The following is a 14,341-nucleotide window of genomic DNA, read 5'->3' as shown; positions in this document are numbered from 1 at the left end:
ACTTGCTCTCAAAATCTTATCTCAGAATCTACTTCTGGAGGGAACTCAAACCAAGACTCCTGCTTTTGTTTACATTTCGTATCCTCACCTGGGGCTTCCCTGCTAGCTCAGTTGGTAAAGAATCCGCCTGCAATGCAGGAGACCCCAATTTGATTCCTGGGTCGGGAAGATCCCCTGGAGAAGGGCTAGGCTACCCACTCCAGTATTCTTGGGCTTCACTGGTGGCTCAGGTGGTAAAGAATCCACCTGTAATGCTGGAGACCTGGGTTGGATCCCTGGGTTGGGGGCATCGCAACCCACTCCAGTATTCTTGCTTGAAGAATTCCCACGGACAGAAGAGCCTGGTGGGCTACAGTCCATGGGGTCAGAAAGAGTCAGACATGACTGGGTGACTAAACACAAGCTCAAGTACATCCTCGCTTCGCTCCTACGCTCCAAAAAGGAAAGTTGAGTCATTTTTCAGACTTCCCAGGTGGCACTAGTGGTAAAGAACTTGCCTGCCAATGCAGAAGACACAAGAGATGCAGGTTCAATCCCTGTGTTGGGAAGACCCCCTGAAGAAGGAAATGGCAACCCACTCCTGTATTCTTGCCTAGAGAATCCCATGGACAGAGGAGCCTGGTGGGCTAGAGTTCATAGGATTGCAGAGTCAGACACAACTGAAGCAACTTAGCGTATAGTGGTTTTTGAGGGTCAAAATCCAGCATTGTCCAAACTTCTCTTGTGGTCCATCAGGTCAGAGCCTCCCAATGCCGGGGATGCAAGTTTGATCCCTGGTTGGGGAACTAGGATCCCATATGCTGCGAGGCAACTAAGCCCTGGGCACTGCAGCAACGGAGCCTGCACGTGCTGCAACCAACACCTTCCACAGCCAAATAAATTAAAAAAATTTTTAATCCTAAATTGTCTACCAAGCCATTTTCTCAAATAGAACTACAGTTACATGTATAGCCTGTGTACTTTTCAAGGGCCTGCAAAATGCTTGAGACCCAAGACAAAAGGCATTGGCTCCAAAATATAAAAAGAAATCTACAAAACTAAATGTAATATACATTTGATTAAATGTCTACCAAATATAGCATGAGATCAACTAATCAACCCCACCTCGAAGTGATTCCCATGCAGTTGTATATGAATTAGAATGAATGTGAGGTGTGGGTAGTTTTAAATGTTTGAAAGAGGTAGGGCAGACTGTGGAAAGCATGCTAATGGGCTATGAATGTTATAAAAACTGTCCTGGGGTTGAGACTGGAATCTGTGTGTCCAGGACAACACTTGGACTTTTCAAAACAGAGGGAAAAATGTCTTTCCTGATCACCCTGCCTCCCCCAGAGTTATATATCACTATCTGCAGACAGAAATCTTTTCTGGGGAGAAGATGTAACCAGCGTGTAGAATCCAGTATTTGCCCTGGCTTTGTTCTGCCTTCTCAGGAATCCATGGTCTGCGGCAGTTTAGACGAAGTCACAGTCTGCCCGGTCGGTTCTGACACCTCTGGACCCCTCCCCCATATTAGCTTTCTATCCAAATGTGACTCAGAGGCAGGCGAGATTCAAGGTGATCAATGACAGCTCCAATCAAAGCCACCCAGATAGGCAGTACCCTCACCACTCCTTGATATAAAAGGTGTTTTATTTCTCATCCCTTTATTTTTGTCACTGAAAGAATGCTTCCCATGTGTGGATTAATTAAAGTGTAAACATTAAATATTGATTGATGCATTATCAGTGTGGAGCAGTGGCCTCCCGTCTGATTGATTCCTGCAGTGATTTATTGTCATATTTGGGGAGTCATTTCGCTTGATAACCAAGAGGGATGGCCTGCCTCCCCCCGCCCTGTCGGCTCCACTCCCCTCTTTTTTTCCCGGTACCTCCTCTTATTCTTCTAGGTGACATCTGAGTTCCAATAACTAAAACATCTTCATCTTACTGTCGAGAGAAAAGTGTGTGGCCTGACATTTGTTTTGTGTATGTGTATGTCTGTGTGTGTCTCCCAGGCAATTATCAAATCAATTAACAACTTAACACAGAAAATAACAAATCTACTCTCTCCAGTGGGATATTTCTGATGAACAGAGCTTGCCCTTCCAGAGTTCTGTGAAATATGATGATGGGCAAGTTCTGGGGAGAAATGAAGAAGACTATAAAATGAAACAAAGAGAGAAAAAAAGTCCCATAGGTGTAGTCTTGTCATTTTTCTGAGATGTGTTTCACAATGGAACTAGAAAGAGAAGCAACCACTCATATGTATAACTGGTTATAAGGCTCTATAGATATGAATTGACATACCACATGTCATCAGATTGGCACACAGGAAGTTGCAGTTTGTAGAGATAAAAAATGATCAAATATGACAATTTCATATGGCTCAACCTTAAGTATTTTTTAAATTTTTTATTATCTTGGCACACCTTGCGGGATCGTAGTTCCCTGACCATGGATTGAGCCCAGGCTCACAGTTGTGAAAGCAGAGTCCTAACCACTGGACCACCAGGGAATTCCCAACGTTACATATTTAAATTCCATTCTGAAGTAGGGTATGAGGGTTATTTATTGTTTATCCTGTTTTCCAAATGAGAGAATGGGCACAAAAATGGCAAGTCACAGACAGCCACCATTTAGTTTGAGTTTTGGCATAAACCAGACATTCATTGAAATGCTTTATAATTTCCTCATGGAAAACCTATAGCAGTCTTTGAGGTAGTACTATGACCTGAATGCTTGTGTCCCCTCAAGGTTCATATGTGGAAATCTTAACCCCCAAGGTGACGGTGGTGCAGTGGTAAAGAATCCACTTGCCAGTGCAAGAGATGAAAGAGACGCAAATTCAATCCCTGGGTCAGAAAGAATCCCTGGAGAAGGCATGTTAACCCACTCCACTATTCTTGACTAGAAAATTCCATGGACCGAGGAGGCTGGCGGTCTATAGTCCATGGAGTCACAGAGAGTCGGCCATGACTGATTGACTAAACGTATACACAAGGTGATGGCATCAGGAGGTGAGGCACTGGAGAGGTGATTAAGTCAGGAGGGTACAGCCCTCATGAATGGTATCAGTGCCTTATATGAGCAGCCTCCTGATAAATCACTTCTGCTGTCCCTTTCTACCCTCATAAGTGTATATTGAGATATCTACAACCCAGAAGAGGGCCCTCATCCAACCATGCTGGACCCCCAGCCTTGGACTTCCAGCCTCCAGAGCTATGAGAAATAAATGGCTTATTTAAAAGCCACCTTACTATTTGTGATATTTTGTTAGAGCAGCATGAATGGACTAGGACTAAGACAGGTAGACACTATCATTTTGCCCATTTTACAATAAAAAACACAAAGAGCAAAAGAAGGCTTCAAGAGGTTTAATATCAGTGGAGACCTCATCGGACTCATAAGTTTATAGATGTCAGCATCCCTGCAGTATGTTTAGTTCAAGGCATTTGTGGGTCATGGGAGACTTCAGTGGTCCTGAGTTCAGTCGGCAATATGCATGATCCTGCAGCCCCATGGATGAGTTGCAGACTTTGGCTTGGAAATCTTCCTATTTCCTGGCTCTTTCCTCTGGGCAGGAGAGAAGGTGCAGGCACTGTCCAAAATACAGAGGAAATATCAACGCAAGGTGTTCAACTCCATTCTTTAAGTTGCTTTAAGAACAAGAGCCAGGGACTTCTCTGATGGTCTAGTGGTTAAGATTTCGCCTTCCAATGCAGGGGGTGTGAGTTCAGTCACTGGTCAGGAAGCTAAGATCCCACATATCTCCGGGCCAAAAAACCAAAACATAAAACAGAAGCAGTATTGTAACAAAGTCAAGAAAGACTTTAAAAATGGTCCACATCAAAAAAAAAAAAAAAAAGGTAAGGAGTCCAGAGTCAGGTGTTACTTTAAAGAACTGAGAATGTGAGGCCTTCTTTGCTCCAGAAGAAAAACCCAGAGAGGATTTTCCAGTACCTTCCAGACACCAACATCCAGTCGATATGATGTCCCTAGGGAGGTGAGAGTCTGGTCTCCTATGAATTATCAGACGAATCATCAAATGGACTTTGCTCCCCTTCTGCATGCCTATGTTCTCAGCGACTCAGTCCTGTCTGACTCTGCAATCCCATGGATTGTAGCCCACCAGGCTCTTCTGTCCCTGGGATTCTCCAGGCAAGAATACTGAAGTGTGTTATTATTTCCTCCTCCAGGGGATCTTCACTGACCCAGGTTTCAAATCTGCGTCTCCTGCATCTCCTGCAGTGGCAGGAAGATTCTGTACCACTGAGCTACCTGGGAAGCCTGTTGACCCTCTATATACCTAGAAATCTACCTCCCTGGAAATCCCAGCCAGTGTCTCAGGGTCCCCGCTCCCCACAAGACCCTGCATTTTATATTCACGCCTCCAGGGCCTCACTGATGCTGCTACCATATTGTATAAAGTGCATCACTCAGCAACATGCTTCTTCACATGCTCCTTGCTTGGTCAAGAGACCAAATGAGCCTTCTGCTTTCTCTAGGACCTGTCAGATCCACAACAGTCCCTTCCATCTTCTTTGATTGGCACTTTTCTAAGGATGATCTAAATAAAATAAAGCATGACTGCTCATTAAAGAATGGCTATATCCTGTAGAAAGCTTCTTATTCTGCTTAAAGGCAATATATAATTGCAAACTATTGATTAGTGGAAAACGTGTCAATTCATGACCACTTTCAGAAATTCTCCCGGTATAAACTCATTCAACTATTGTAAGACTTTTTATGAAAACATTCCACTGAAAATGTTTTTCTTCCTTTGTGTGTGTATATGTGTGTGTTTACTGTGTCTTTCTTGTTATTGGTGGTGGTGTTTATTTTCCCTGAGAAGGGAAAGGCTACCCACTCCAGCAATCTGGCCTGGAGAATTCCATGGACTGTATAGTCCAATTTGATGGGCATGAGTTCAAGTAAACTCCAGGAGTTTGTGATGGACAGGAAGTGCTGGCGTGCTGCAATTCATGGGGTGGCAAAGAGTAGGACATGACTGAGCGACTGAACTGAACTGAATAGTCCATGGGGTTGCAAAGAGTTGGATATGACTGAGCGACTTTCACACATTTATTTTCTAGTTTGTTGAGTTGAATGTTCACATTTTTAATCTTATGCTTTGATAAGTCAATTTAAGGCTATAAATTGTTCTCTGAGCACTACTTTAGCCACATCCCAAGGTCACATCTGGTACATGGTACCTTTAATTTCTGAATAGTTTATTATTTCAGTTTTGACTTTGTAATTCAAGAGTTTATTTGGAAAGTTGTTTTTAAATTTCTAAGAGAAAAATATTTGCAGCATATTTTCTAGAAATATTATCTCAGTAAATTCTAAGACTAACTACATTTCCTTAAATTGTCCTTTTCAAGTCAATTTCATAGCTCTTACAATTCAAAGACTCAGTAAGATTCCATAGGCATTATTCCAACCCTGTTCAGTAGACCTGAAGTCACTGACGTAGCAGATGAACAAAATCCACAGGGCTTAGGTGGGCCTTCCAAAGCCTCAGAGCCAAGAAAGGACACATTTGAAGGCCTCCTGGCTCCTAGTGGAATGCTTGTTCCTGCCACCTTCAGTCCTGGTTCTTGATAAGGTCTATTTTCTCAACAATATTTCTTGAATGTTGAGTATATGTCAGGTGATGGGAAGTGTACCAATGAATAATACAGACTGAAATCCTGGCCTTCCTGGGCATTTGTATGGGGTGCTTACCTTCAGGATGAGGTCAAACATGTGAAAATAGGACCTGGGAATAGCAGAGAGCCCTGAAGTGCAGAGGAAGGGCCACTACAAAGTCAAGGAAATCAGCAGGTCCTTGTCACAAGAGCCAACAGAGCCACACCCACTGGAGACCCAGGAATTCTTTAGGTATGCTGACCTACTCACTGCAGGTGCTCCATCAGTGACAGAGCTGCCTTGCACTGCTTCTCTCCAGAGTCACCTTATATCCTCTCCCAAGACATGGTATGTTTCTAGCCACCAGACATCAGCTCGATACCTACCATGCTAAGTCCTTGTACCCAGGATCTCTTTCCATTTAAACCTGACATCTCTGCCCACTTTATAGAATTCTCCCAAAGTTGGCAACCAATCCAAAGTCTGTATGTGACACCAAGGTCTTCTGACTCTAAGACCAGTGCTCATTCCAGGGGCCCAAGGTTTTGGTTTCTTTTTTCTCTCATCAAGAGGAACCAGGGAAGAATTCATGGGATGTCCATCATTCTCTTATCTTCTGTTATCTAAATGTGCAAATATTCTCTCAACCTTGTTGCCATCATCATCTTCATCATCTCATCAACCGGATAATCATCTTCATTGCTATCATTTCAGGAGCAGTCAGGGACTGTGCTAAGCACTTCAAATATCCACTGCACTCTTTAATCACAACAGTTGCTTAAAGCAGGGACTCTGGAATGGAGCTCCTGATTTCCATGCTGGCTCTCCTCACCAGCTGGGTGAGAATGGTGTTGGCCTGAGCCTCTTGCCTGCTATTGTACATAAAGTAAATGGCAGTCTGGTCTGTTGGGCCACAAAACTCATGCTATCCTGCTCCCAGAGGCTGGTTACAACCTTCAAACAGCCCTTGGGAAAAGAAATCTAGCATCTTCAAGGGAACATGGGGTTCTATGACTCTCCGGGCCCATGGATGTCACTGCAGGCACTTGAAAAGTGCATAGTTGTATTGGAAGTACATCTGGCATCTACAGGTGAAGAGAAAGAAATGAGAAGTATGGACTGTTTGGGATTGCAGCTGGACCTGGGGAAATCAGAGGCCAAGTTTGGTGGTCATGCAGAGCATTCCTGCCTGGAAGTCAAATGACTTAGGGAGGGTTCCCTGGAAACCCCACCCGAGAAAGGGATCTGAAGGCATGGGCTCTGTGGAGGGAGTACTTGGAGGAGGTGAAAGGAGCAGGAAGGAGAAAGGAAAGGCTTTGAGCAAGGCTGTGGTCTGGAGCTGGGTCTAAGCATGGTCTGTGGAGGTGGGCACTCTGAATGGTGAACTGTCCCTTAGGGCTACCTGCCCCCGAGGGAATTGGCTATCTACTGGCCATGATCTGCTCAGGGAAGAATAGGTGTAAGTTTACAGGGAAGGTGGCAGCCCTGAGCCATTGGCAGCCAATGCTCTCAGTGGCTGGGGAGGGGGTGTCCTGACCTGGAGATGGGGATCTGACCAGAACTCAGTATCATCCCCCGTCCCCCATGCAGAGCTGAGGTGTGCATTACTGAAGTACTCTCTGTGGCAGTGATTAAGAACCCACCTGCCAATGCAGGAGGCGTGGGTTCGGTCTCTGGGTTGGAAAGATACCCTGGAGAAGGGAATGGCAACCCACTCCAGTATTCTTGCCTGCAAAATCCCATGGACAGAGGAGCCTGGAGGGCTATCGTCCGTGGGGTCACAAAGAGTCAGACACGACTGAAGCGACTTAGCACACATGGTGATAATACCAGGAGAAAACTTTTAGTTGGTAGTTGCTTTAAACTTCTCTGCCGTTAATGCACCCCCTGGTTGTACCCATCCCATTCTTGATTATTGCTGCACACCAGGGCTTCCTGAGCAGATGGGAAGCCAAGGGGCCCTTTGCAGAAATGACTGGGAAGTGCCCCACTGTGCTTCATGATGTTCAGGACTGTTTATCCCACCAACCAAAAAGCTGCTCCCTTAGGAACCCAGAAGGCTAGTTTGAGGTCTTGTCCTAGAAGAAAGTGTCTACCATCCTTACCTCCAACCTCTCCTTTAATAAGAGAACAGAATTTCTATCCACAGAAAGAATAGTTCAAGTCACACCCAATCTGACCATGTTTCACTCTTTTAAAAAGTTATGAGATCCAAAACTCTAATTCAAAAACATATGCATCCCAGTATTCATAACAGCAGTATTCACAATAGCCAAGACACAGAAACAACCTAAATGTCCATTGGCAGATGAATGGATAAAGAAGATGTGGTGTGTGTGGAATATAACTCAGCCACTAAAAAAATGAAATAATGCCGTTTGCAGCAACATGGATAGACCCAGAGATTATCATACTAAGTAAAATAAGTCAAAAAGAAAGACAACTACTGTATGGTATATGTGGGTTGTCATTTCCTACTCCAGAAAATCTTCCTGACCCAGGGATCAAACCTGCGTCTCCTGTTTCTCTTGCAGTGGCAGGTGGATTCTTTACCACTGAACAACTTGGGAAACCCTATATATGTATAACTGAATCACCTGCTGAATGGCAGAAAGTAACACAACATTATAAACCAACTATCCTTCGATTTATAAAAAGTCATGAAACCAAATAGCCCCATTTCTGACCTCTAAGGAATGTCAGCATTCAGAGAGTTCGAAAACAATGTCCACACGGCTCAAGGATGTTCTGGATCAGAAAACACACAAACTCGAAAGGTATATTCTCAGGGACATCAGCCTAGATGGACAGTCCCTTCCTCTCAAGAGAGAAAAGTCTGATATCTCAAGTGGTGTTGCTTCTGCCATGGACACACCTCAGACCAACTCACTGCCAAGTCAATCAGCAGCCTCCTTGATTAAAACAAGAGGGCTCCTAGGAGGAGACAGAGATGAGGGCTGCCTTTTCTCTCTGTACCAAGGAGCCCCACTTCAACACAAACTTTAATTTAGAGGGAAAGGAACACCAGAAAGTCAGTCCTATGTGGCAGAGGGAGCTCAGAGTCTTGATGGAGCAGGAATCAGATAAAAGATCGCAGAAATAATATGTTTGAAAGGTCAGTGGGGCTTTATGGAAACATATTTTATGAAGTGGCATAAGAGTCTCCTTTTATATAAAAGCTGTAGCTGCGGCCAACTGCTGGTCTCTTTTACGTTATCTAGAAGAAATTATAATCTGAAAGGAAAAGCATCTAATATTTTCCTTTATCTCCTCCTCCCAATCAACACTGACACAAAAGTCATCCTCATCACACAAGCTCCCTAATTCTACTTGAGCTTGGACCCTCTTATCACACAAGCTTACCTAGTGTTCCAAAAATGAGGATTAGGAAGAGAATACGGTGTTCTTTCTTACAAAAATGGCTTTCTGATTTTTTTAATCAAGCAGCACAAGTCATCTCCTAATGTTGGTGTGTTATTTCCTGAAATTGTATATAATAGGTTTAGAAAAGTTTGGGGAGAGAAGAAAAAGAGTTTTGAAGTTTACTAAAAGCCCACCATCTCCATAACCACTCAAATCAGGCTATTTTTTTTTAATTCCTTTAAACTAAATATCTTTGATAATAAATGCAAATTAGGGGACAATAAATTATAACTTCTAGGCTGACCAGTGACTAATTACATATATTATAATTAACTTCAGTTTCCAGCAGAAGGTATTTATCTTAATAATCAGCCCATATACATTAGCATATCTTAAAGGGATTTGCAAAATAGGCTTTACCATTTGAAGAGTCAACTAAACTTCCTCCTGGGTCTATGAAAGGGTGCAGAATCAGAAGAGATGGAATTACTTTAAAAAGAAGTTTGGACTAAATATAAGTTGAGAAACTTAGATTATAGGCATAAAACCCTGACTTAAAAATATTTATCCTAAATATACCCTCTGACCATCACTACAGAGCTTTCAGGTTCTAAAAATCTACCATTTCCCACATCTTTGTTCAAAAGATCTTCAACCCTACTCTTATGAGCGCATCCTTCAACATTTTGGGTTAAGTTTGAACTTTACTGAAAAAGGATGGTCAGATTTTTCAGGAAGCTTTTGCTTGTTTTCTATAACAAATGAGCATGATTTTTCTAAATCATCAGAAAGAACCCACCTTGGGTGGTGGCAAGATGGATACTACTGATTTCAGTCCTATCTCGGATCTTCCATTTACTTTCAAAACAATTACTTCCCTGGCCTACATTTGAAGGAGATCTTGGGATTATAAATAAGGGACTTCACTGGCTTTCTGAGGCCCAATTATCTGCTGGTTTTTTTATAAATTTCAAAGTTTTGCTTTCTCCATTTGCTGTAGGGTTCAGGGGTACTGACTAAATGCACAGGAAGACAGTCCCAAGGCTCTCCCCCTCCCCACCTGCAGCTTGCAATCCCTTAAAGAGAATGCAAACCTCCTCTTAGGGGTTTTTTCTCTGGCGCTCAGGAGTCTCTGGGGTGAGCAGTTAAGCCTTTTGATACAGCTGGTAATCCCGGCCCTGGCCATTATTTCTGCATTTTCCAACCGTCCCTGGGTAATTGTCCAAGGGACTTAGACAAGGCGGACCAGCCAAAGGCACCAGGAAGGTCAAACCACAATAGAGCATGCCCTGATTTTATCCAGGAGATTGATGCGCAAATCACCTTGATTTCGATTTGGCACTGGGGTTATAAAACGCACTTGCAATCATCGATAACACGGAAGCTCTGGCCCGGACATGGGACAGTGTATTTTACACTCTCTGTGGAGTTTTCCCTAATGCAACCATAAATCAGCCCGCAAAGCAGGACATTTGGTCCATGCTAATAGAGACAACAGTAAGAAACCCTGGGGTGCGCGGGGATGGAGACATTTGAGGAAGTTGCCAAGACCTTGGAATCTTTATCTTGCATCAGAGCCACCCGGATGTAAACTTCAAGGGGATGGGGTGGAGGGACAGAATACAGCGCGGGGGGGGGGGGGGGGGGGGGCTTTAGAGGAAACCAGGATCCCCCAGCGAGAATATATGCACACATCCTCGTGTGGTAAAGATTTCTGAGCCCTTGAGCAGAGATTCAAAATCTTGAGGTGGAAGAAAGAAGAGCAAAGTAGAAAGCAAAGTCCTTCTAAGATACACATTTAAGCATGGGAAAGAGAGTCAAGTGTAGCAAGAGAGAGAAAATAAGCAATCCAATAAGAAAACCACACAGTGGGAGACAACTTTTGGCAGGAGTTACAATATCCTTCCTAATGGGTCTTTCCTGCCTGCCTCCACAAAAAGCTGATATCAAATTCATTTTTTTTTTTTTTTTGAAGGAAAGCAAAGTCTCTAAATACTTAAAAACTCACAGCTGCAGTCAGCCTAGTTTACATAATTGTTTCATAAGGTGTCCTGGGTGGGAGGGTCTGCTGGGGTTGGGATGTTGAATTCATTATCAGAAAAAGAAAGAAGTAGCTGGTACCTCCAAGCAAAATCATCCCCTTGGCCTGGTGGCCTCTGGCTGCAGTTCAGCCCCCAATTCTGCTAATGCAACTGCTCTGCTCCCCCAGTCTTCCATGACTCCCGGAGCTCCCCCCATCAAACCGCTTGCGGGAGTCCAAGCCAGCAAGCATCTGGCCTTGGTCCGAGGGGGCAGCAGGAATGGGGTGGAGAGCAGGGGGCGGAAGGGGAGCCTGGGGGGTGCGGGGAGCTACAGAAGAAGGAAAGACAAAATCTACGTCGGAAAAAAAGACAGTAATTACTTACGTTATTTGTTCCCAACATCTTTCTTCTCCTAGAGCTTCCAAACCTCTCCACGCATCTAAAGCAAGTACAAAAACATCTAATGAAAATGATTCCTTGGCTTAGGGTGACACAGATGGCCCTTTCTCCCCCAATAAAACAGAAACCCATGGGCTGAATTTGTGGAAATTTTTCCTCTACCTCATGCAACTTGAGTTTAAAGAGAATCTGCTTCACATCCTTTATGTGTTTTAAGCCTTTTGTAAAGTCTCACATTTGTAGTCCTGAATGTCTTTTAAGAGTCAGCATGATTTGAGTTTGAAGTTGATGAAACTGGAGAAAGCCAGCCCTGGTTGTAAAGAACCCTACTTGTAAGGAACACATAGGGTAATGTTTGTTGAGCAGAAAACCTGTTTCTGTCTTTCTTTTTCATCTGGTGAATTTAATATTTTTTAAATCGAAGTATAGTTGATTTACAATATTGTGTTAGTTTCAGGTATGCAGAGCAGTGATTTAGTTATATATATATATATGTGTGTGTGTGTGTGTATTCCTTTTCAGATTTTTTTCCCTTATAAGTTTTACAAATTATTGAGTATGGTTCCCTTGTTGCTTATCTATTTTATACATTGTAGTGTACATATTAGTCCAACTTTCTAATTCAAGATAATCATACTAAATAAAGTTAGCCAAAGACAAATATCACATGATATCACTTATATGTGGAATAAAAAAAAAATGATAATACAAATGAACTTATTTAGAAAACAGAAAGAGACTCACAGTCATAGAAAACAAACTTATGGTTACCAAAACGGAAAGGGGTTTTGGGGGAAGGATAAATTAGGTAGCCTGCTTCTTAACAGACTATCATTCTATGTTTCTGCTTTTCTTTTCATCAAAGTAGAAAACACACACGGACACACTTCTTTTTTATTTTTTAAGCCATCCTTTCTCTTATCAAGGTAAGAGAATAAGTTACTAAGTAGAAAAGTTGCACTGAGTTTTGAAAGGGGAAAGAATCCTAACCAATTCTCAAAGCTCAGAGTCTTGAAGGTAATTTGTGTTTCTGGTATCTGCCTTCATTGTATCCAAATTAAACTCTCCAACAGTTGTATGCAGTTGAAAGGGACACAAAACAAAAAAGAAAAGATAGGAATAAAGGGAAACTCCCTGCAGCACTTTGCCCCAGGTCAATTTGAAATAACAAAAAAAGAGAGAAAGAAACACAGTAAAAGCACATTCTCCTTTCCCGAAGGCGGAGGCTGCGCTGGGTGATTAGAGAGCTGGGCGACGAGAGGGAAACCCAAGCGGGCAGCTGTGCCGGGTCCATCACTCGTCTGCACGAGCTGAAAGGTGTGCGCGCCTGTGCCGAACGGCCACCCCACACCCAGGAAGTCTTCTCACCGAGGGTCCCTCTGCCAAGTGGACACACACAGGTTTCTTCCTTCTGCTTCCAAGCCAGAGGGAGCTTTCTGGATGGTGCTCCCCCACCCCCCCGCCCCTAATCCAGAATGAAAAGGCAGAATTCAGAGGAGCCCTGTGTCCCTGCCTCCTGGGATCCTGGGCGGCCATGTGTCCCCTAGAGCTGGAAAGGCTATGTGCATCCTTCAAGGTGGTGGGAGATAGGAAGGAGACGGGGGCACGTGTGGGACCATCCTGGAGACACCCAGTGCAGGCTGGGTTTTATTGTGTGGCCTTCATTTTCACATCAACTTCTCTGGGAGGTGGGGGACCCGATCTAACCCCGTCTGGTCACTTTGGGGAGCTGTGAGGCCCTGGGTGTTAATCTGTCCAGGCTCTCTGGGAAAGGTGGTGATGGCCCTGGGCTTCCGGGCTGGCCTGGGCATCCACTAAGCTTGGGCACCTGTGAGCTCTGTGACAGGGAGGGAAGAAACAGCTCCCACAAATGAGGAAAGACATAGTTGCTATCGGTGCCATTGAGATTAAGCGCTGACTGAGATAATGCTTGTAAAATGCTTAGACCTGTGCCAGGCACACAATAAAGCCCAGAGTAAAACTAGTTTGCATGTGTGTTTGTTTGTTTGTTTTTTTAAATACTAACCTTAAAAAAGGACATGGGGAGGGACTCTGCCATTCTGAGTGTCACCAAAGCATGCCTCCTATGAGACCATCTCTAACACATTCAGAAGACACACCAACCCCAAATGACTTCAATTTAGGCCAGTTGTGTGCTGATAAAGGCCACTAGGTTCCCAGATCAAATGGGACCAAGAAAAGGAACACAGATTCAATCATCCTTTCTGGCGGGGGAGTGGTGAGACCTCAGTGTTGGGGATCAGAAAAGGCAACTTTTCAAGAGGGCTTCACACGACATCAGGTTAAGCGGCAACGCGGCAGAGCTCAGGACAGCAGGGGGTACACCAACTCCTGGCGACAGTCTCATACATCAGTTCCAGAAGTGCTGGATCAAAAGCCACGTGGAGCGATGGGCCCAGGGGACAGCGGTAAACTCAGGGATGATGAAGCCCCCGGTGATGTGAAAGTCGTGTTTCTAAAGCAATATATTGCAATCTATATTGACGTCGCATCTCAGCCTAATCAAATGAATGGATTCGATCTTGTCAGTGGAATCCATTCTAATATCGAGGCTCTGATATTCTTCTTGTAATGCAAAAAAACTGATATGGCTGAGGACTTGGAGAACTTAAAAAGCTGAGGGCTATTTAAATAGGTGAGAGACCTGCTCTTGTGCCTTCTGCCAGGCCCATCAGCAAGGATGGGGTGTGATGGGGGAGGGGGGTCTGTGTACATCACACCCATTCTGCTTCTCCCCTCTAGCTTTCACTTCCTTGGGCGCATGCGTCTTCTGCATCTCTCAGGATGTGCGCCTGTGTCTTGCTCTCGCCCCCTCTTCTGTCTCTCTCTATCCACAGGACTCCACACCTCCCACGGACACCGTTCTAGATAATTATAGTTTATTGATTCTCCTGGTGTCCGCTGTGCCCCGGGCACCGTGTTCTT

The 14,341-nt window shown here is 44.1% G+C and overlaps 1 long non-coding RNA gene across 1 annotated transcript in view; it reads right to left on the bottom strand.

Moving 5' to 3' along the window:
• Window positions 1–3,340: 3,340 nt before the first annotated feature.
• Window positions 3,341–14,341, bottom strand: part of LOC122691704 — a 41,695-nt gene continuing 30,694 nt past the window's right edge. Inside the window, exons 2-3 of the long non-coding RNA XR_006340481.1 lie at window positions 11,381–11,435; window positions 3,341–3,579 (exon numbers count right to left, since the gene is read on the bottom strand). This is a non-coding gene — a long non-coding RNA (uncharacterized LOC122691704). The remainder of the gene's footprint in view (window positions 3,580–11,380; window positions 11,436–14,341) is intronic.

The sequence above is a fragment of the Cervus elaphus genome, chromosome 4, assembly GCF_910594005.1.
Source record: "Cervus elaphus chromosome 4, mCerEla1.1, whole genome shotgun sequence".
NCBI classification, from domain to species: Eukaryota; Metazoa; Chordata; class Mammalia; order Artiodactyla; family Cervidae; genus Cervus; species Cervus elaphus.
The sequence above is the reverse complement of the archived record's forward strand: the minus strand, read 5'-3'. Positions and strand labels throughout refer to the sequence as shown.